This window comes from Protopterus annectens, chromosome 8.part0 (genome assembly GCF_019279795.1).
Source record: "Protopterus annectens isolate FY-2018-M chromosome 8.part0, PAN1.0, whole genome shotgun sequence".
NCBI classification, from domain to species: domain Eukaryota; kingdom Metazoa; phylum Chordata; order Ceratodontiformes; family Protopteridae; genus Protopterus; species Protopterus annectens.
The window spans coordinates 1,878,628,672-1,878,650,957 of NC_056741.1; positions in this window are offsets into that span (position 1 = coordinate 1,878,628,672).

Below are 22,286 nucleotides of genomic sequence, written 5' to 3' on the forward strand. Positions count from 1 at the left end.
AAAGATGCTAAGGATGAAGCTACCAGGTAACAGGAAAAGAGGAAGGCCTAAGATAAGGTTTATGGATGTGGTGAGAGAGGACATGCTGGTGGTTGGTGTGACAAAGCAAGATGCAGAGGACAGGAAGAAATGGAAACAGGTGATCCACTGTGGAAACCCCTAATGGGAATAGCCGAAAGAAGATGATGATTGTCCTGTAGGTTGTTAGGGCGGCCACGGTGGTGCAGCGTTTAGCATTATTGCCTCACAGCAAGAGGTTCTCTAGTTCAATTCTCAGCTGGGGTGCCTTCTGTGTGGAGTCTGCATGTTCTCCCTGTGGTCGAGTGGGTTTCCTCCGGGTGCTACGGTTTCCTCCCACATCCCAAAGACATGCAGTAGGTGGATTGGACATTCTAAACTGGCCCTAGGTGTGAGTGTGTGTGTGTGTGCATGTGTGTCCCTTCCGTGGAAGGTTGGGCGCCAGGCTGGCAACTTGACACCATGAAACTTTACTGCCAATCATGTGCGGACAGATGATCAGCTGTGGTGACCCCTAACCGGGAAAAGCCGAAAGAAGATGATTGTCCTGTAGGTTGTTGTGTTTGGAATATTGCTTTTATATCTGGTTATAAAGGTCAGTGAATGGTCACTTACATCTTCGGGGAGAGTTTGTACTTTGTAAGTTTGGTGGTGACTGTTTATAAGAATCCAGTCTAAGGTACTTTCCTTACCATTAAGTTTATTGGTCCTAGTAGGGGATGTAATGGTTTGGGTAAAACCATATGGGTTAATATGAGTAGGTGGTTGTTCAGAGGAACAGTTCTTCCAATTAATATTGAAGTCACCAAGCAGTATGGTTTCCTATGGGTAAGTATTAGATAGCCAACTGAGGATATCCTCTAGGGTTCTGGAGTTATTACCTGGGGGAAGATAAACACAGATGATGTAGATGGATTTATGTTTATTAAGGTGTAATTTGGAAGTAAGGATTTCAGCGTTATTTATAGGTGGAGGTTGAGAATCTACAGGTGTCACCTGTAATTCACTTTTGTGTAGAATAACTACTCCTCCACCCTTCTTAGCTTTACAGTCTAGCCTCAGGATATTATACCTGCATGCTATACAGGAAGCATTTAACAGTGCCTTAATGAATCAGCCTGCAATTACCATATTATTAGTCCACTGTGGGATTGATGTTCACATAGGGAAAGAACCCCACACACATATAGGATATGTATAAAAGCAGTTCCTACACACCTGCATCTGCTATGTACACCCACCAACATCTCCCCCACACCCAAACTAATTACAACAATACATACTGTCATACCATAACCAATTATTCACCCACTGTATGACATCTGCTGAAACCTTAACATACCTGGATAGAGACACACTAACATGGCCCTATGTGAAATAGTTGCTGTTATACAATGGAACAGCTGCTGATGTTACAGGGTTTGTTTGAACTAATCCTGTTTCAGAGGGTTGAAAAGTAATTACACCAGGAAGTGTTACCAATTACTGATTATCAGCACAGTATGATACACATTTACACCAAACTAAAGATGTCTGATGAGCACACTGTAAACCCCCTAACATTATATGCATAACCATACAGCCGTAAGCTGGTCAAACATCCTGGCCAGACTGAAACATATGCAGAAGTATTAGGTGCAGACAAACACTGCACAAGTAGCAATGTTCAGAAATATAACAGCAGTATTCACATATAGACCAAATATTCTAGGCATTACACACAATATAGTTCTGTTTGTCTCCATACAGCTGTTGCAATAGATTTCAAACAACACTTCCAGGCTGTCTTCCTCATAAGTAAGGCAAAGGCAACGCCCAAGTAGAGTACTCAATTATACTCCACCGTTGCTATGATATTGACTAAGGGAGTAGCTGCACAGCTGATGTGATGTAATTAACTAGCACATGTTATTGATCTCTAACTAATCTCTAACTATAAAAGGATGCCTTGTCACACATTCAAACCATCTGTATCTACCTGCAGAATAGTTCAAAATACCCAACAGAAGATCGAAACATAAACCGAAAACGATTAATATACCAGTCGATAACACCTCCAATTACTAAGAAATTATGTATAACATTTAGTATGTCTGTGTATGTAGTACCTGTTCTGTAATAATTACATTGTAATCAATGCATATAGTGGAAATAGCAATCTTGTAGCAATGTATTGTTGAGCAGTAGTAATGCTTGTAGTATTCTATGTGTGTACTGCTGTAGGTCACAAGGCAAACTCCTCATACACCACAAAGGATGATATGTATGGGCTTGGAATTCACCAATTCTTTTCCAGCCACTGTCAGTGTCAGGGTTGGTCCAACAAGTATGTGCTATAACAGGGAATAGTATATGTTGATATATTGTAACAGTAGACATATGTATGGGTGTATTAGTGAGATGAACATGTCAAAGGTGGGCTTACTGTGCAAATATGATTTGCATTGTGGGATACTGTGCCAATAACTGTGTAATGTACAGTATTTTAGGCAGATCTGTATTCCATTTTACATAGCATTTCTGTTATGTTATGCAAACACTAGTTATGTCTATTGGCAATTACAATACTTAATAACAGGATACATATGACGTGTATTCATCTGACAGTTTAGCAGCATGATAGTAAAGAAAACTGGAAAAGCTAGGTAACTATCCATGCACATAAGACATGTAATATCCACCTCACTAGTATCATTTTCAAGCAATTACAGCTGTTCATGTGTACATGTTATGCAAATGTGTAGTGACCCTCGTTACAGGGCTGGTCCAAATGGCTATGTGCACACCTACATAAAGTGGATATTGAGAGTAGAGGCACACTGGTTGAACTTTCAGGTTTGTGTAGCCTAACCTCTCATTGCCAACCTAACAGCCACTTGCAAATACTGTATGTAAGGTTGTGCACAGTGCTGGTAAAGAAACAGGTTGCATATCATCTGTAACTCCAGTGTAACATCTGCAGTAGGAGTGTAAGATGTAGGAGAACACTGCCCATGTGTAATAGCTGCTTCATAGGTGATGGCTTACACTATCTGAGTATATCCTGATCATGTTGATAGTGGCAGCAGGGTCTATTGATACTTGACTCTGTTTGGGGAGTGGGTGTCCGTGCCCAACAGAGCTCATGGTTCTGATGGATATGTGAGTATATACCCAGAAAAGGATACAGACCTGTTGACACTTTCATCATCTGTAATCAACTATCAGGATGTGATGTGCTCCTCAGAGGAGGATTGCTGCTAAAGGTAGCTACTATGTTTCTGTAATAGCCAGTGTTGTCACGTCCATAACACAAATATTTACTTGTGAGCATCACTGTCTAAAACATCTTCATAAGCAATACATAAACTAAATACAGCACTTGGTACTTGTAGTACTGAATGCTCATACAGGCATATCCACTAGTCAGCTACTGGTGTTTACTAATGTCAGCTTTGTGTATGTGGCCATCCTGGGGGGAATAATCTCTATGCCATGTACACTGCCAAACCCACCTAACACCATACCCCACACATTATCTGGAATGCAGCTACAGGGGTAAGCCTGAAGACAGTCCAGTCTAAAGCCATGACTGGACTCTACAGTTATGAGGTATAGGTTAACACATGCATCTCATCACCACAACCAACACATACCCTTACCAGAACACAGTAAGGACACCCACACATACCACCAGAAATCACACACATTCACAGAGGCTTCTAAGTATCTGGCCAAGCAAGAGACCTCCCAAGCTGGAATAGAAAGACAACAATATACAAAACCTGTATGACATAGTTTGCATAATTGTGCCACACCTCAGAAAACGTAGCCAGAAACATGCCCAACAGTACTCATTTGTGAATGCAAACTCTAACACTATGTTACACACCAAGCTATACAAGGGCAAACATACTGTCAGCTGCCTGTCTGCCATGATTAGCCACATACCCACACACTCAGACCACCTTTTGAACTATACACATGGCTCTGGCATATTCCATGTTGTTGTGCAGGACTTGTGATGCAGTAGCCTGGACTGCATGGAAACACACATGTAAGAACTGTCAGGTCTTGTAGCCCATGCAGGTATGTCCCAAGGCCTGGGTAGCATTCTTCCATTGGCCAGAATGATACTGCAGTACAGGGACAAAATTATTGTATTGCACAATTGTCTAATGTACTGGTGTAATTCAAAATGTATCCAGTATCTCTCTGCCTGGGATAACATGGTTGACAGACCATGATGCTTTGCCAGACAGGGCCTGCACCTGTCACCCCTGGGAATCTGGATACTGGCTAGGGCTCATGCTTCCCCTATAGTGCCTTCACCGTGCAAAGTTCCAGTGAAAGTCCACTGCTGTAACAGGGACAGCCAAGCAATAAACTGTGGGTCTCGCTACTCAATGATACATTTCAGAAACTCATTATGGACTCACGTCAATCTTTAACATGGAGAACATATCTGTGCAGTGACTGAGATATGGCTCAACCCTCTGGGAGAGCACCACTGCATGACCATGTTATAACACATACCTCACCTCTCGGCCATTATCCTTTATTGGAACATATGGGCCACAGGTTTTTCCATATTTCTGAAGGATATGTACACCCCCATGCTAGTTGTACTTGCATAACTTCAGAGGCAGTATGCTGAGCAACTACTTTTGCACCAAAGTGGAATCTAAATTTCACATTGTGACAGATAACCCACCATGCCTCAGAATTCCCAACTGTCATATTGTGCTGTAATGGGGAATATTAGGTTTGAGACAGAAAAACATAATAATGGCTACTCTCAACTATCCCATTATGAACTGGGAAGACTCATGTACCAACACCTGTGCTCAATGCATGTTGGATTTCATCAACTCCAATGATCTGGATCACCATAGTCACACAAACAGGGCTAACAGTATGCGGCCCATAGTCAGTCTCCAAAGCCAATGTTATGCTTCTTAAGAGCAAAGTGGCGACTGTCATGGCACCCATGCAGATGGACAATGCATGTGCAAATGCTGACTCCTACACAAATGCACTTTATGCACTCACATAAGTGCAGTGATTGTGCCATTGAAACAGAACCAGGATTCAACCAAACACAAACAGGAAGGCAAACTGGTGGTACCCTGCCTTAAACTGTACCACATAAGGTAGTAACTGTTGCAAGAGTGAACACACATGAGTGGAGGTGATCCCTGGCCAGCCTCAGTAAGATGCAAATACACCATATAAAGCCACACAAAGCTTGAAACTAATCAGCCACATATTATGTGGCCAACCACAGAGCATTCTATAGCTGTTTCATGAATCGTAATGGCAACAATAAGACCTACCGTGCTTCACAGCACTATGGCATGAAAGGTACTGCACCTACAGAAATAGCACCTGTTCTTCCAGATAGGGTCTTGGATAACCTAAACCCACACTCACCTCCCCCACAATAGGTACACATATTTATATATCCATGTACACTACAGAGCCCTTGTAATAACATCTATGTAGGTACAAGCTGCACTCTCTAAAGCCATACATACAGCTTGCATGGGACCTGTCAACATCCCAGGGTGTATCCTGTACAAATGTCAGTACAATTTGCTGTCCACATACACATCATGTTCAATCATAGCTTCATGTCAGGCTGTGTACACACTGAATGTTGCACAGCAACAGTTATCACACCCCACAAAAGGGGAGACACCACTGATAATGGGAAATAGTGCGCTACTACCCTGCTGAGTCTGGTTTGTAAAGCCATGAACCTTGATCAACTTATGTGATGTAGTCAGTACAGATGTAGATGACAGTAAGGTTGATTCATACAGCATATCATGACCTTGTCAGGTCTTAGGACACCATCACCCATACTGTGTTCCAGCTACACTCAGTAAACTAGGGGTATATTCCTATGCCACAGGAGTGGTTGGCAACTGGACTGCTGGCAGAACCAGCACTACAGAAGGTGTCTGACTAATACACACACATTAAACCGGTGCCAGCTACAGTAATACAGGGTTAATTCCTGGTACTCCCCCTCATTGTTATCTATACCACACAGACTAACATAGAAGGCATCTACCTATTGAAGTTTGCAAATGACTATGAACTAGGAGCAATAGTTGACTCAATGAGTGCTGTGGGCAACATACAGAAGGGCTTTTGTGGGTCAGATGTGTGGTGTGTGATGTATGGCCACAATATGCCAGCTAAGTATTGCATTGTCATCCCCTATGTTATAAACCCTGCACCTATGAACTACCAAATAGGCAGCGGTCAACATAATGGAAACTGTGTGTGTATGGGATGCAGCTTGACAGTAGTCTTTCCTTTGATAGTTACTTTACCACATGAGTCAGGTAGTCATAAGTGTTGCCCCTAATCATGACAGGGTGCCATCCATGAATATAGAGATCATTGTTTAGCCATACTCAACACTCAAGTGACCCATAATAGATCACATATTTTCTTTAAGGGTTATTGGCCATGTTCAGATGGCCTACACTGGTCTTCCCAATCCCTAGTTCCACTATGTAGCATGATGCCTACCCTGAATAAAGCCATGTCCAACACAGAGATGTTTGACATGCTACACTTACACATCCTGATTCCAAATAAGCATTTACGTCATGGACATCCACCTTACTAGTACAAGGATCACAACATGCCTGACAGATCCCTGTCCCATACACTTTACATACGCCTGCCATACTATGCATCTCTGTCCAACAAAGCTACGCATTGCCCCTCTTTGAGACATGGAGTAATGACCCCATGGCAAATATATCAGTAATCCTGTGGATCAGTTCTGTGGCACTGCTTGAACTGGCCACTGTAACTTAACTGTCTGTTGGCTACAGCTAGGTAACATTTCAGCCTATGCTCATAAATGGCCCAGGGCATATAACCTACTAGTTCACTATGACTATACATGCTATAGTTGATATCCGACCCTTCAAATACCATCAAGCTAGCCATTGTCCCATGTGTTTCACATGTGCAACACAGGTAATACATGGCAGGCTGCTAAACTGCTGTACAGTGCCATGTAGATGTATATGGCAAAACATATACATGTAAAACTTTCTGTGAGCAAGGCTGCAGGGTCACAGATCATGTTCCTTAAGGCTGTGTATGACTATATATGTGACATATATACAGCATTAAGGTGTATTGCATTAATGTGAACACATCCAGTCATATGCTGACAGGTAAAGACACAAGTACAGGCAAACAGACATGCCCACATCAAGACAACATCCACATGGAGTATGAGCAATGTCATCACTTGACACACACATATATGATGATAACATCAAATCACCAGTACGTGTCAAATGTGTGTGAGTTAAACATGTCAGTGGTGTTAGTGTCATGTAGATTTACAAAGACATATTTGTAATCTTAATAAATGTGATACACATGTATGTTCAGCTGTACTTCTGTACTTCTCTGTGAGTTACTGTGATCTGTCTCCATCATTATGTCTTCCAAGTATGCCGCGTGCCAAGCTACCACCATAAACCTGCTTGGAGGATGAGGTCCTCATACGATACCTCCTCGACAACCATGTAACACTCTTCAGCCATGTGCCACAGGATGCACAGCAGAGGGATGCCTAATGGGAGGAACTGCGCAGGAAAAAAAATGATGTTGGCAGCCACAATCGCGCCTATCAGCAGGTGTACCAACACTGCACTGACATCATTAGATGGGCGAAACAGTGCAGAAATGCAATCATCAGGGAACAAGGTGCAACAGGTGGGGGGGGGCACTCACCCAGCCCTCACTCACATGTACCAAGGAGCTACTGGCCAACCTGGGGACACCTGCAGAACTCCATCCACAAGCTTTAGCTGGTATTTTGGAGGTGGGTGTCTCACAACCACTGAGCCTGGAGTTGCCTGGTATGGCACTACTGCATATATAACACAACTATATTTCATATAGTTACATGTGTTACTGTACAATATGTAATGTAACATCATATGCAAAGCATGTATGCACACATGCCACATACCATAGTTTGCTACTCTATGTATGCACAGATGTGTATACTCCATAGTATAGTCTATTGTACTGGTTTATATGCTAACATGCACATTACACCCTGTAGCTATCATACAGGTCTGGATAACGATCTTACTGTTGTGACACTCCTATTTAGGTACCTCTGGCATTTTGCAGTGACAGCAGCCTGTTGCAGGTGAGATTGTTTTTATTTATCAGGCTCGATAATGCACAAATCATATTAATTGCATGCTATCTGCCATGTGGCCATTTAACACACATATACATAATGTATTGTGGCCTTGTTAATATATACAGGTCAGACCTGGAATGCATCACAGTGGTTACCCATGTGGAATAATTGAGGACTATATAAAACACCTACCCTAAACCATAAAAACTGCCATTGCCAGATGTGTGGACAGCTGTGAATAGAATGGTGGAGGTGTGGCTCACTGTAGGGACATGTACTACAGATCAGCATTACACATGTGGGGAGTACAAACAGTACTATACATAGAGCATATGTGTGCACACACTCTAAATGTTTTTGAGCTGGAGTATGACCAGCCCACAGGATTCACCCTTGTGGATTATACACTTGCTATGAATGTCATAAAATGTCATGTGCTATCTGACATGTCCATGACATTTAGTGGGCTGACTGCAACACTGCTTAACTATCCTGCAAAACATGATAACTCACATCCCAAACATACCACTCTTTGTCTGCATAACCCTGTCCTCAGTGGAGCATATGACATCTATGGGTGTATGTCATATGGGACAACAATGACATGTGAAATAGATGCCCAGCACAACCATTGGACAAAACATGTTTACACATGGCCATGGAGGATGGCCAGAGACATGAAGCAACACACATAGTAGAAGTGATGTACATGTGTGTACACCCTGTTGTACATTGGCCTGACATAATACAACTATGGCCTTTGTGTAATGGTGATATTGCAGATGTGAAACACTAAAAATCATACAGGCCTGTGAACGGCTTGTGTAGGCATGACATCAAAAAACCACATAACATGTCTTGAACATCATGAGTGTGTCACGACATGAAAGCATTCAACTATACAGTACCCAAATACATACATGTGTTGCACAACATTCACATACAACCACATCAGGCCATAGATACAGTACATTCACCTTGCTGGTGTCAGAAATCACTGTCATGCTTGCTCCTCATGTGTGTGAGGTACACAGATGGCATGTGGGACATGGAGTACTGCTAAGTTATCCATGTCTAGGCATAGTTGCCAGGCATCAGCAATATGGTTGCAGATGTGCAGGGGTGTCATCTGTATACCCTTTAGTGACCTGTGTCACACATTCCACAATAGGGTTTAGAGTGTATACACCACAGTGACGTAGGTCACATTCCACATTAGATATGTATTTCATCTGAACACAGTCATGGCTCTGAACTGTGTCTGTAACTCACACTGTATAGCAATAGTGAAGCCACATGATGCCCTGCAATGGCTATGCACATCAGTTCAATGTGCAGTATGTCACTGTATATCTGTAGGGTGGACTGACAACATTGGGTCAGCTGAAGGCCCATGTTAATCTAACATGTCCCTGCACTGGGACACCATTACCTCACTGTATATTTGAAAGGACACCATTGTGTTAAACATGTATGCATGTTATTCAACACATCAGCAGAAGACATGTCATACTACATGTGATTGGCAAGGACATATGCCACACATCAGGCTGGTGTACTGTTAAACAGTGTTGGTCTGTGGCACCACTGCAAAGTAGGGACAGTCATGTCAAACATGTGTGTTCAGCCACATGCACATTGTCTGTAGACTCGGCTCAGGGGTAAGCAGAATAATATTGAACAGACATGCACTGCTTTGGGGGAGATATGCAAGCTAGGGCTCAGGCAAACAGTATTCACTCAACCTACCCTTCTGCTCATGTCCTCCTCATGCATAGGTGCAGTGGCCAACACAAAGCATCTGTGGCATATGTACAAAGGTCAGCAATGGTCTGTTAACATATGTGGTATGTTGCACAAAACATGGCAGTGCTGTGCAACAGTGCATAGTGCATGCATTGTGTTGCAAGTTTGAGATATAACCTACTAACACAAACGGTGCAACACAGGGATGTATGCTAACTACTACTATAATTGTGTAAGGTGCATGCCTTCTGCTATAACACATGCATGCTGTTGTGTGCTACTCAGGGATGTATGATAACTACCATTATAAATGTCTAAGCTGAATACCTTCTGCCATGTCACATGCATGTTGCATGCCATTGGGTGTCATAGCATGTGTCTGTGTGTGTGTGTGTGTGTGTGTGTGTGTGTGGGGGGGGGGGGTGTCTGTGTGTCTGTGTGTCTGTATGTGTCTGTCTGTCTTTGTGGGTCTGTGTGTGTACTGTGCTGTATAACTTGTAATGTGCAGTTCGTGTCTACCCCTCACAGGTGTTGATGTAGGTGCCTTGCCCTCCTGCGGTCCACCTGATGTTAGTGTCCCCACAGACTCTAGCAGTGATGATGAAAGTATGATTAAGGCACAGGCAGGGTTGTCAGGGGCTGAAACTGTGCCAAAGGTTGCCATTCTACCTGCACCCCCCTCATCCCCACACACAGATCTCATGCCTACACATACACCATCACTAGTGGCCATAGAGGAAGGACAGTTGGCAGGTGGTAGCATGGAACAGGAAAGTGTGGAGACTATGGAAGGTATGCCTGCACACCATGATCCCAGCCACCTGACTAGTGATGTCCCACCAGGCATGTACCCAGCGCTGCTCATAGGAGGACCTATAGCCAACATGCCCCTGCAAGAAATAGCTCATCAGCTGGTGTCACCAGACACCTGTTTCAGGCTGTAATGGAGGCACAGGCACATGCTGAATGGCACAACAGAGAAGGTCTGAGACTTCAGAGGGCTGCTGTCCATTCTTTAACTGACAACATCCAGGCAATTGCAAATGCTCACCATCATCTTGAAGATGTTTTGGAAAGACGATTGAATGACATGGTGGCATGTCAGTCCTCGAGTGTGGAATGTCTCTGTTGGAACATCTGGTGGGAGTGAGGCATCAGACACATGGACGTAGGCCAGCTACATCACCTATTGAAGGTCTATGTGAACATGCTACTTCACATGCCCGCTCCCATAGTGGCGGTAGAAGCAGCAGTGCAGCTAGTGCTGTGCCGTCCACACCAGGACACATCAGGCCATGTGCACATGGTCCTGGATGGTCCCAACAGGGACACGGTTCCAGTGGACATGTGTCATCAGACAGTACCCAATCTGGACCTCTGCCTGGTAGTGCCCGTGCAACTCCTGGCAGGTGAAGGTCACGTGGCCATGCCCGGACACCGGGAACTGTGAAACTTGCCCTGTACAGTCTGCAGCTGTCAATAATATCCCTGTGTAGGCCAGCCACGTGCCAGACTTGTGTGCATACATACACACACACACAAGAAACAAATGTACGTCACCTCAACACACACGCACGCATAACATCCATACACTCCCAATGAGATCAAAAGCCCTAACCCACACCCATGATGTCATCCAATGGTGCTGACTATTCCTCTGGCAAACATTATCACCCTGTGCATATGATGATGCCTGTGCCGCATCCCTGTCATCCACACCATCGGTACAGGGACATGCTCATATGGTCTGATGCACAGGGTGAACATACTAAGAAGACAACTGTAGATTACAATTGTTGAGTGGTGTTGACAGGCAGCAGACATACCATGTACTACAGTTTTAGAATGCATTTTGTACTTTCGACAGTATGTATCATGTGTAACAACAGTAACTGCATGTGATCTTGATGTTCTGCCTTCCTCTTTCAGGTGAAATTGCATGTGCTGGGGGATATTAGTGTTTGTAGTTAGTGTCCTATATGTAAATGTAGACTATGCACAGGTCTGTATGACAATACCTGCATGTACTTTGCAGCTTCTACATCAAAGTTATAATCTCCCAAGTTTCAAACATATTTACTGATCTAATGATCCAAAAGCATGATAGCTGTGTAGTAAGCTACTGTGGCCAGAGCTGTCACATCTATAGTGGGTGACATCACAGATATAGTTACCTGGAGTGGGGAGGAGGTAAAAGAGTGGTTTAGCAGATGACAAGGGTAAAGGTGGCTTCTCATTGGAAAGCAGTAATACCTGCTCTCATGACAGGATGCATGTACATACACACACTCAGGGATTCACAGACAGTAACACACATTCAGTTGCCAGTGCTGGGATGAGAACCTCTGCCTATATGCAAATTATCATTATAGTACTATGCAATTACAAGATACGCCACAGAGATTACACATGTATAGATAGTCTGAATGGCCTATGATCGAGGACATCAACAGGGATACCAGATTGTGGTGAGTGTATGTGGGGAGGGGGGGTTCATCAGTTGGCTATGTCACAACAAGCCTCACCCCAGGGTGCACATGTTTACAGGTGGTTAGAATGCTCTTCTAAGATTGATGACATCAACAGGGATACTACATTGCATTGAGTGGATGGGGAAGGGGGTTTTATCATTTCACTATGGTAAAATACAGCCTCACTCCAGGGACCGGACAGCCATACATACACACACACACACACACACACACACACACACACACACACACACACACACACACACACACACACACTGCGGCATTCACAAAGATATACACCTATGTCATACACATACAGACACTTGACATGTGTGTGATTCAAACACCTGCCTATGTCTTGCTTTCTACACTTCACTCTGTACAGATGTCTACAACAGTGTACAGGAGAATGAAAAACATGTGGGATGTATTCCCTACCATACGTGACATATATGGACACACACACCCACACATGCCAGTACTGTGAATCAAACACCTGCCTATCTCATGATAGGTATTACAGCACGACAGCACTATTGCATGCGCTACAAAGCATACTGACTCTTTCCTTTGCCAACTGTGCCGATATATGCACAATATATGCACAGGGGAGGTGTTACTGTTCCAGGTGTCTAGAGGTTTGCCTTCAGTGTTACCCTTACTGCATTCTACATTGTGTATCCTCCCCTTCATTTAACAAAACCATAGCTTAGCAGTTACACATATTATTGTAGGAATGGTTGTAACACACCTGTGAGCTATCCACAGTAATCATTCATCTACAAAGTAGCCCCACCACTTAGTAGTTATGTCCAAACATCTGTCCATACCTAAAGTACAGCTTACTGTACTTTGAGCATATCACCATATACAGTTGGCAATGTTAAGGCTACATTGCAACTGCATGATGTACTAAGAAAGCAGTCACCTTCAAGCAACAGACACAGCACACCCATGGAATCTAAACACACATCAGTACATGTCCACATGTGCTGTCTCCATCAGTACGTGGACTAGCAGGTCAAGAGGATACATTCCACACCTTCCCCACACCATGTATGAAACCTAGCTGAGCAGTACACCATAATGGATGTTGTATTCATGTACTGGTAGGACACACAACCACCTTCACTGAGTAGCCAAGTGTACATTTATGCCAACAGCACATCAGTAAGACACATGCACAGCAATATTCCATGTCATGATCCCACAATCTGTTAGTTGAGAGTTCCACTGTGAAGTCAGAGCACTGTAATGGTCACAGTGAGCACATCATATTTGCCACACACACATCATATTTGCCACACACACCTCATGGTTACTTGAAGAGTGCCAGCAATGTGCTCTGTTTGAGCTAGACATTACACACTTATTCAATCATGTGCGAGGTCTGTGGCTTGTAAACATCTCACCCCAGCACATTCTGGCTATTGTGGTAATAAGGTTAATGTCCAGACAGCAGACAGCATGCATGGCTTGCAATTGTTGACATGGGGTATATGTAGGAGCTGTGGGAACACATGGCTGTACATGTCATGGATATACCACCTGTAACTACTCAGGAACATACAGACCATATCTGTATTCCCCTAAGTCTGTCACTACAAGCTATGTGTGTAGGTCCTATGATCCTGTTTTTTGGGTATGTTTGTAGGCATTGCATTAGGTGGATATGTCTAATGACATACATGCCACATGGGTTGTTGTATGATATGATAGGTGTCCAGTAGAGAGGGAATATTACCTCTGTAAATATAGATATCAAACCATATGTACTGTTAGCATTCAGCAGCCATGGACTTATCTTCCATGTGCATGTATGTAATGAATGTAGCCACCTGTATGTACAAAGGACAACAACAGCAATGGTATTCTCATGTATGTTGTATGAGTGTGGGTTGTACAGATCCAGAGCAGGTCCATCTAGGTCATTTCCAACTATGAGGGTGTTGTTTACTGGTGTACAGCAACAGTCAACTGTGTTAATGCTGACAACATCCGAAGGACCATGGTATGTGTACAACTATCCTGGTTACAAACATAGGTATTATTGCATTGCATAACACATTATGCAACTGTGTCAGTACATGGGTACTTTGCACAGTTGATGTAGGGCTAGGTACAGTCCACCAGTCAAAGGTTATTTGGTGTTCTACCATACTATTTCATACCACATGTATGGATGTGTGTTGGTAGCCTGAGGACATGGTGGTGGATGTATATGAGGATACTACATAGAATGCAGTTGTTGCCACTGGCACCTGTACCTGACACATATGTGATGAATTATGTCAGAGTAGTGGTCTTTACTTGTGAGTAGCCTTTATGAATATGTGGACACCACCACCTGGAGTGGTCCATACCAGTGTCATGGCCCACATGTCTGGAACTGAGTTATATGGTGGTAGTGCTATTGTGCATTACAGAGCCATCAGCCAGGTGTTCCTCACTGTACAGATGTCAGTATTCCCCATTGTAGGGTCTACATTGAGCAAATGGATTATGAAAGCCACACATCTGGCACTGGTTATCATAAACATCCAATGCAATTGTCTTGTAGGTGTCTGTGTTTAGGACTTGTGCCTTGGAATGCTACTATATGGGTAAATGCTACCTAGGTATTATCCACACTCCCTTGAATCATGGATGCATCTGCTCTGTGACAAAGGCATGTCTTCTTTCAGTCATGACATCCCGGAATGACAGACACTGGACAACATCATAATTACAGCAGGACATTGACTGACTGTTTTGGTCAAGCAGTTGCCATTCGTACCATGACATCATTGCGAGTGGCACATGCTGTAGTTAGCATCCACCTGTGTATCCCAGTTAACCTACTGTCTGTCACTTCCACACATGCATGATTGTGTATACTTCACATATATATGGCAGTACTTCATGTGCACGTATGCATGTGTATCACACAGCACAGACACAGATATATCATTTACGGGCCACATACAGGTATCTGGTAGTACACTTGTATGATGTGCATAGATACTGACATTTAAGATGCACATAGCTGTAAACCTGTGTGCTTACAATAAGAGTCCATTGCAACATGTTCTGTACATCTAAGTGTATGAGCATGTACACTGTGGCCTTCTGTGGTTAGAATCGGAGTGCATCCCAAACAGCCCTGTGCTACTAAGTGTATGAACATACCCACTGCCAACTTGTGTAATTTGAGTCAGTGCATCCAAACAAGCCCTTTGTTTCTAAGTGTATGAGCATGCCCAGTATAACCTTGTGTAGTTGTATTCATAGTGCATCCCAAATGGCCCTGTGCTACTAAGTGTATGAGCATGCCCACTGTGACCTTGTGTAATTGGAGTCAATGCATCCAAACAAGTCCTGTGATTATATGTGTATGAGCATGACCACTGTAACCCTGTATAGTGATAGTAGTTGTCCATTCCATAGATCGACATACTCCAGTTCAGGGCTTGTTGTGCTACAACTATACCTCTCAGGCCTACCTATGTCTTACCTGCAGATGATGTGTCTTGTTTGTACATACAGATTGTAATGGACTCCTACGTTAAATACACAGGTTTACAGCAATGTACATCTTAACTGTCAGTATCCAAGTTGATGTCCTCAATCTTAGAAGGGCATTCTGACTGCCTTGAATGTGTAATCTCTGTGTCATGCCTCGTAACCGCGTAGTACTGTAATAGTGATCTGTAGATAGGCAGGAGTTCTGATCCCACCACTGGCAAGTGTGTGTGTGTGTGTGTGTGTGTGTGTGTGTGTGTGTGTGTGTGTGTGCGTGTGTGCGTGTGTGTGTGTGTCAGCAAATGGTTGTGTGTGCATATTTGTGTCTGCATCCTGTCATGAGAGTGGGTTTTACCACTTTCCAAAGGGAAACCACCTTTTGCACTGGCCTTTATCCTTGTCATCTGCTAAACCACCCTCCCCCCCCTCCCCGCTGCAAGTAATCAGTCCTGTGATGTCACCCAGCTCAGATGCAGAATCAGAGTAAGTGTAATTGTGTGGGTTCTGTGGCACATACCCCAACTGCATAGCACTCTACTAGTTACCTTTACATAGGCAAGACTTGTAAGCACAATATTGGCAAGTCTGTGTGTTTGTGTGTGTGTGTCTACCCTGTAGCCAGGCATACACATGTATGTCTTTTAACATGCAGCACACCATGGTAGTCATCTATGGTGAATGGAGTCTACAAATTATTACATAGTTAGGAATGGAAAAGAATAGACAGTCAAGAATGACTACTGTTGGGAATGTTATTTTCCTGGGCTACTGTTGAGCAGTGAAGCAGATGTGGTCCCCGGGATTCCCCCACCCAAACTCCGCAATCCCAGGGATACATTTCCTTAGCCATCATTCCACACCCCAAACTCCACATACACAACAACCATCCCTTCTCTGGTGAACTGATTAAGATTTAAATGTTATAAAACAAGAGTTGCCTCTGTTTTGTGTACATGTCAATTCTTTTGGAACCCTCCTGTGTTCTGGGTGTTCAGACGTGTTTACATATATGGCTATAGCTGTGTCTGTGTATATGCATATATATATATATATATATATATATGTGTGTGTGTGTGTGTGTGTGTGTGTGTGTGTATACACATCCCATAATTGCATATATGTATTTAGTATTTAGTTATAACAGTTGTACATATGTAGACATGTCTATGTTGTTTCACAGAGTACAGTATATTCAAGGGTATTGTAGATATGTACACAAAGTGACTGTCCCATTTGTTTTGGAATACCTGTAGTAAAATGTGTATTATAAAAACTATGGAACATGCATATAACCCAGATGGCTTAGTGGTAAGTCCAGTGACCTTAGTGTGTATGGTCCAGGGTTCAAGACCTGCAAGGGTCATTGATAATGTAATTTAGGACTGAATAAGACACATTTCGGCATTTGGAAATGTGTTTTCGCGACAGTAAGCAGCAGGTACACAAAGGTAAAAAAAAGACATGTACAACTCGTGGTACACTTGATATGCCCTTCTTTGGCAATCCTGCTGATGTCACCCACCTAGACATAAACCTCTGAGAGTACCGTCATCAGTAATTTCTGTAACTGCGTAATGCTGAAGTGTGAGAAACTAGTTTGGTAGGTGTTCTAACCCCAAACTTGCCAACTGTGTGTGTGTGTCTGTCTACCTGAGAAGGGAAGAATGCATTTTAGAGTATGCACACTCCTTACAATTCACATACTCAACTTTGGCAAGGGTGCTGATGTCACCCACCTAGAAATACACCTCTGGGAGTGCCATAGCCCAATAATTTCTGTAGCGTGTCCTATAACTGCGTAATGCTGTAGTGTAATAAACTTGTTTGGTAGGTGTTCAAATCCCAGTCTTGCCAACTGTGTGCATGTCTGCCTGAGAAAAGAACCATGCTTTTAGAGTATGCACACTCCTTACAATTCACTTACTCAACTTTGACAAGGGTGCTGATGTCATCCAGTTAGAAATACACCTCTGGGACTACTATAGCCCAGTAATTTCTGTAGCACATCCTGTAACTGTGTAATGCTGTAATGTAATAAGCTATCTTAGTAGGTGTTCTAATCCCAGATTTGCCCAGTGTGTGTGTTTGTCTGCTCGAGAAAAGAGCAATGCTTTTTAGAGTATTCACACTCCTTACAATTCACATACTCAACCTTTTCAAGGGTGCTGATGTCACCCACCTAGAAATACATCTCTGGGACAACTGCACCCAGTAATTTCTGTAGCATGTCCTTTAACTGCGCAATGCTGTAGTGTGATAAACTAGTTTGGTAAGTGTTCTAATCCCAGATTTGCCAACTGTGTGTGTGTCTGCCTGAGAATAGAACAATGTTTTTTAGAGTATGCACACTCCTTACAATTCACATACTCAGCTTTGGCAAGGGTGCTGATGTCACCCACCTAGAAATACACCTCTGGGACTGCCGTAACCCAGTAATCTCTGCAGCGCATTGGATACCTGTATACTGTTAGAGTGTGATTTAGAACTGTGGTAGGGTTCCATCCACAACCATGGTAGTTATGTGTTTTCTGTGTGTTTCAATGTCTGTGTAAGGAGCAATGCATTATAGCCTACTCACTCGCAGGACATTTACAATGTCCTACATTGGTGATCCTGCTGATGTCATTCCTTGTCAAATACACCTCTGTGGAATGAGTTCCCTAGTAATCCTTGTGGTGTGTCCTATAACATCTCCATGCAGTAGTGTGATATAGATCTTGGTCATGGGTACTATACCCACACATGTCAGTTGTGGATGTGTTGTGTGTGTCTCACTGTTTTGTGAGCAATGCATTTTGGGCTACTCACCTACAGGAAATTCCAATTGCCCTACTTTGGTAACCCTGCTGATGTCATTCCTTGTGAAATACACATTTGGGGATGGGATAGCCCAGTAATCTCTGTAGCGTGTGCTATAACTGCGTAATGCTGTAGTGTGATAAGCTAGTTAGGTAGGAGTTATATTCCAAGATGTGGCAGGTGTGTGTGTTTGACAGTCAGAGCCTGTGTGGAGGTGGCTGTGAGTGTCTAACCACTGGACATGCTGAGGAGCGGTTTTTGTAGTTTTCCTATATGGTGGCCATATTATATGTCACAATGTCCACCTCATGAGGATTACAGATTTCAATCAGCCAAGAGACTGTGTTGGCAAGCCATTACCCTACATATGGCAAAAGGCCTGGTGAACAAAGTAAGCACCCCAACTATTACCCAGAATACGGTCTGAACCCATGTGTCATACACAAACACACATGACTAGAAAATCCGGCTATATTGCTATTACCCTGCACATTGTTGACAGATAGTAGGCATGGTGTGAATGCAATGGGGTGCAGAGGTCATGGCACCCTGTCCACCAGTACAATAGGCACATAATTGCAGACAGTGCGCCTTCACTATGTTCCCCACTGGATGCCTGCAACATATGTGGTGCCATCAAATGTGATCCTCAAAGGACATACAATGCCTTACACACACAGATGCCACTGACACCAGGGAATACCTGTATCATGCTATCAATGCAGGTGCAGGGTCAATCTGCTGTCTATTAGTAGGTCCTGCCACACCAGGCCAGTATTGGCACATCTGATAACAGTCTGTGCACACAACATGTGCCAGGCAAACCAGGTACACTTAAACATGTCACTGTACATTAATGTGGGATGTGCACATCCCAGGCAATGTCCATGTCAATGACTATCAAACACAGACATGGCATGCATTGCTAAGCAATGGCCACAGACAATGGTAACCAGGATGTCAGGACAGTTAATACAATACCCATCTGTGTGGGACATTGCAAACACTACATCCCTGAACCACACTGCAGACCATTGTCAAGTGGACTGATGCCAAGGATTACCCCTCACCTAGCCATGTACAGCTATCTTGCACAGCCAACCACTGCACACCCATGAAGCAATGCACACATGCATATCAGTACTGGTATCTTGTGTCTGCGTGTGGGGTATGATGTTCCCAGCCACAGTCACACCCAGTATAACTCCCACTGGCATACTGACTGATGTCAGACATGTTCACATGCCCTAGCCCATAGAACCTCAGGATAACTCCTATGGTGCATATAATACCTGTGCTTTACTGTAGTGTGGCAAACTAAGTAGTTAGGAAGTGTATTTGTGAGCCTGCCAAAGTGTGCCAATGTGTCTGAGTCCCTTAGAGAATGTGGTTGTGTTGACAATCACATCTGTTCATGTGGACAGCCATGTGTGCTACACCTAATGTATGTCTACTATATCTCTGCTGCAGATGTTGCTCACCAGCACACATATATGTTCTTACAGAACACCAACATGTCAGCTATGTGGTACATGGAGTAACTGCATGCACTTGTAATAATAATGGCTAGTCAGTCAGGGGGTTGGACCCCTATACTATATAGGTGTGTGACAGATGGTGCTTAGGTTTTAGTCTCCCAGCCCTTCTCTGATGTACTTTGCCTCTGTCTGTCCCTCACACACACTCTCTAGTGGATGTGGAGATGTACACCTGCTCAGCAGCAGCTTGTGTTTTGTAAGTGATGGTCATGATCAGGTGATGGCCTCTGAACCTATTGCAGTCCTCCTCTAGCTGATTACATGTGGAACAGCTGTGGTAACATTCCCATAGCCAATTGCATGGAAACACAGTACAATATCTAGGAACATCATGTTGGTGTTTGCCCATGACAGTCGCTGTGAGTGGAACCTGGATCTGATGTTTGGTAAACAGCATCACAGATGAAATCTGGATACTCCTCAAATGACATACACAGTGAAAAATAGCCTAATGACGGGAGGGTGATGTGCCAGACATGACTACAGCATATAAGTGTAACTATGCTTCATTCAGACTACTGCCAATTTAACAAATTGTGTGTGGTAATGGCTAGTCTGCATGTTTTAATAACTGACAAGACAGTTCTCTGTTTGTGAGGAAACCCCCATCTGTAGGGTCATCTGTGGACTGGTCAGTGTGTGGATCCATTTGTTTCTTGTGTTATTCATAGAACACACATCTGTGAACTGCAGAAGCATAGTGTGAGGATTGCAGTCAGTACATGGTGACAGTGATGAGAGTTACTGCCATTGCATCCCTGATTGGACATACATCACAGTGACATGCCAATAGTGGGCCACTGTTCATAGCTGTAGTCACATGTCATCAACGCTTTGGACAGATGTCATGCAGTATATATGCATGTGTTGTGCTCCCTCTGCAAATGTATGACATCTGTTGTCTTGGGTTGATGGTAATATCTATGCATGCTGTTATAAGTAATCCTGACTGCAGCTGACTATTACTAAGCCTTATCTGTGTTAAAGCTGCAACAACATAGGCTGTATGGGATTGGAGGTCCCGGTGGAACCACCTGTCCTACTTCAGCTGGCCATGGCAATGGGCACCAGCATGTCTGGGGCCCAGCCTTGGACCTCCACCTCTGTTGGCTCTGCGCCACCTTCTGTTGGAACCACCACTGAGGATGGGGCTTGCCCCCCCTGGGAGCAGGTCCAGACAGGAACTTGTCAGCCATCATACATTCCAGGCCGTGGTGTTTAGGGGGCTCACTAAGGGGTTTTGAGGCCAGCTATGCCAGCTTGAAAGCAGACTGTCACATTTAGAGGGTGAGCCTGCCCCTCCTAGACAGCCCCCAGCACAGCCACCTTTGCGGCTGTGACGGTGCAGTGGTGGCTGCCCATGGGTGGGGACCTCCATCCCACTGTTTCCATTTGGGGGCTCATGGGCTTGTGACTGCCAAACACCCCTCCCTGTCCAAGGTGTATTCCCCCCACATGTCATATACCACCCCTGTATGCTGGCTTGTCTGTCATCCTACCCAACCTATCCTCCACGATGCGTACATGGACGGTATATGACACATGTGGCGGGGACACCTTGGATGGGGAGGGGAGTTTGGAAGTCTCAAGCCCATGAGCCCACAAATGGATACAGTGGGACTGAGGACCCCACCCATGGGCATTCACCACTGCACCTTCACAGCCCAGAAGGTGGTTGAGCTGGGGGCTGTGTAGGAGGGGCAGGCACACCCTCTAGTTGTGCCACTCAGCCCTCAAGCTGGCATAGGTGGTCTCAAATCTCTTTGTTGAGCTCCCTACGCACCACTGCCCGGACTGTACCATGGGTGACAGGTTCCTGTCCACTCTCGCTCCTGGGGGAGGGGCGAACCCTATCCCCTGAGGTGGTTCCACCCAAAGGTGGTGCAGGGACAGTGGATGAGGAGGTTCCAGGCTGGAATCTAGATGTGCTGGTGCCTGATGCCATGGCCAGCTGAGGTGGGACAGGTGGGTCCGCTGGGACCGGTCTTCCCTTACAAGCTATGTTGTAGCATGTTTAAGGCAGATATGGGTTAG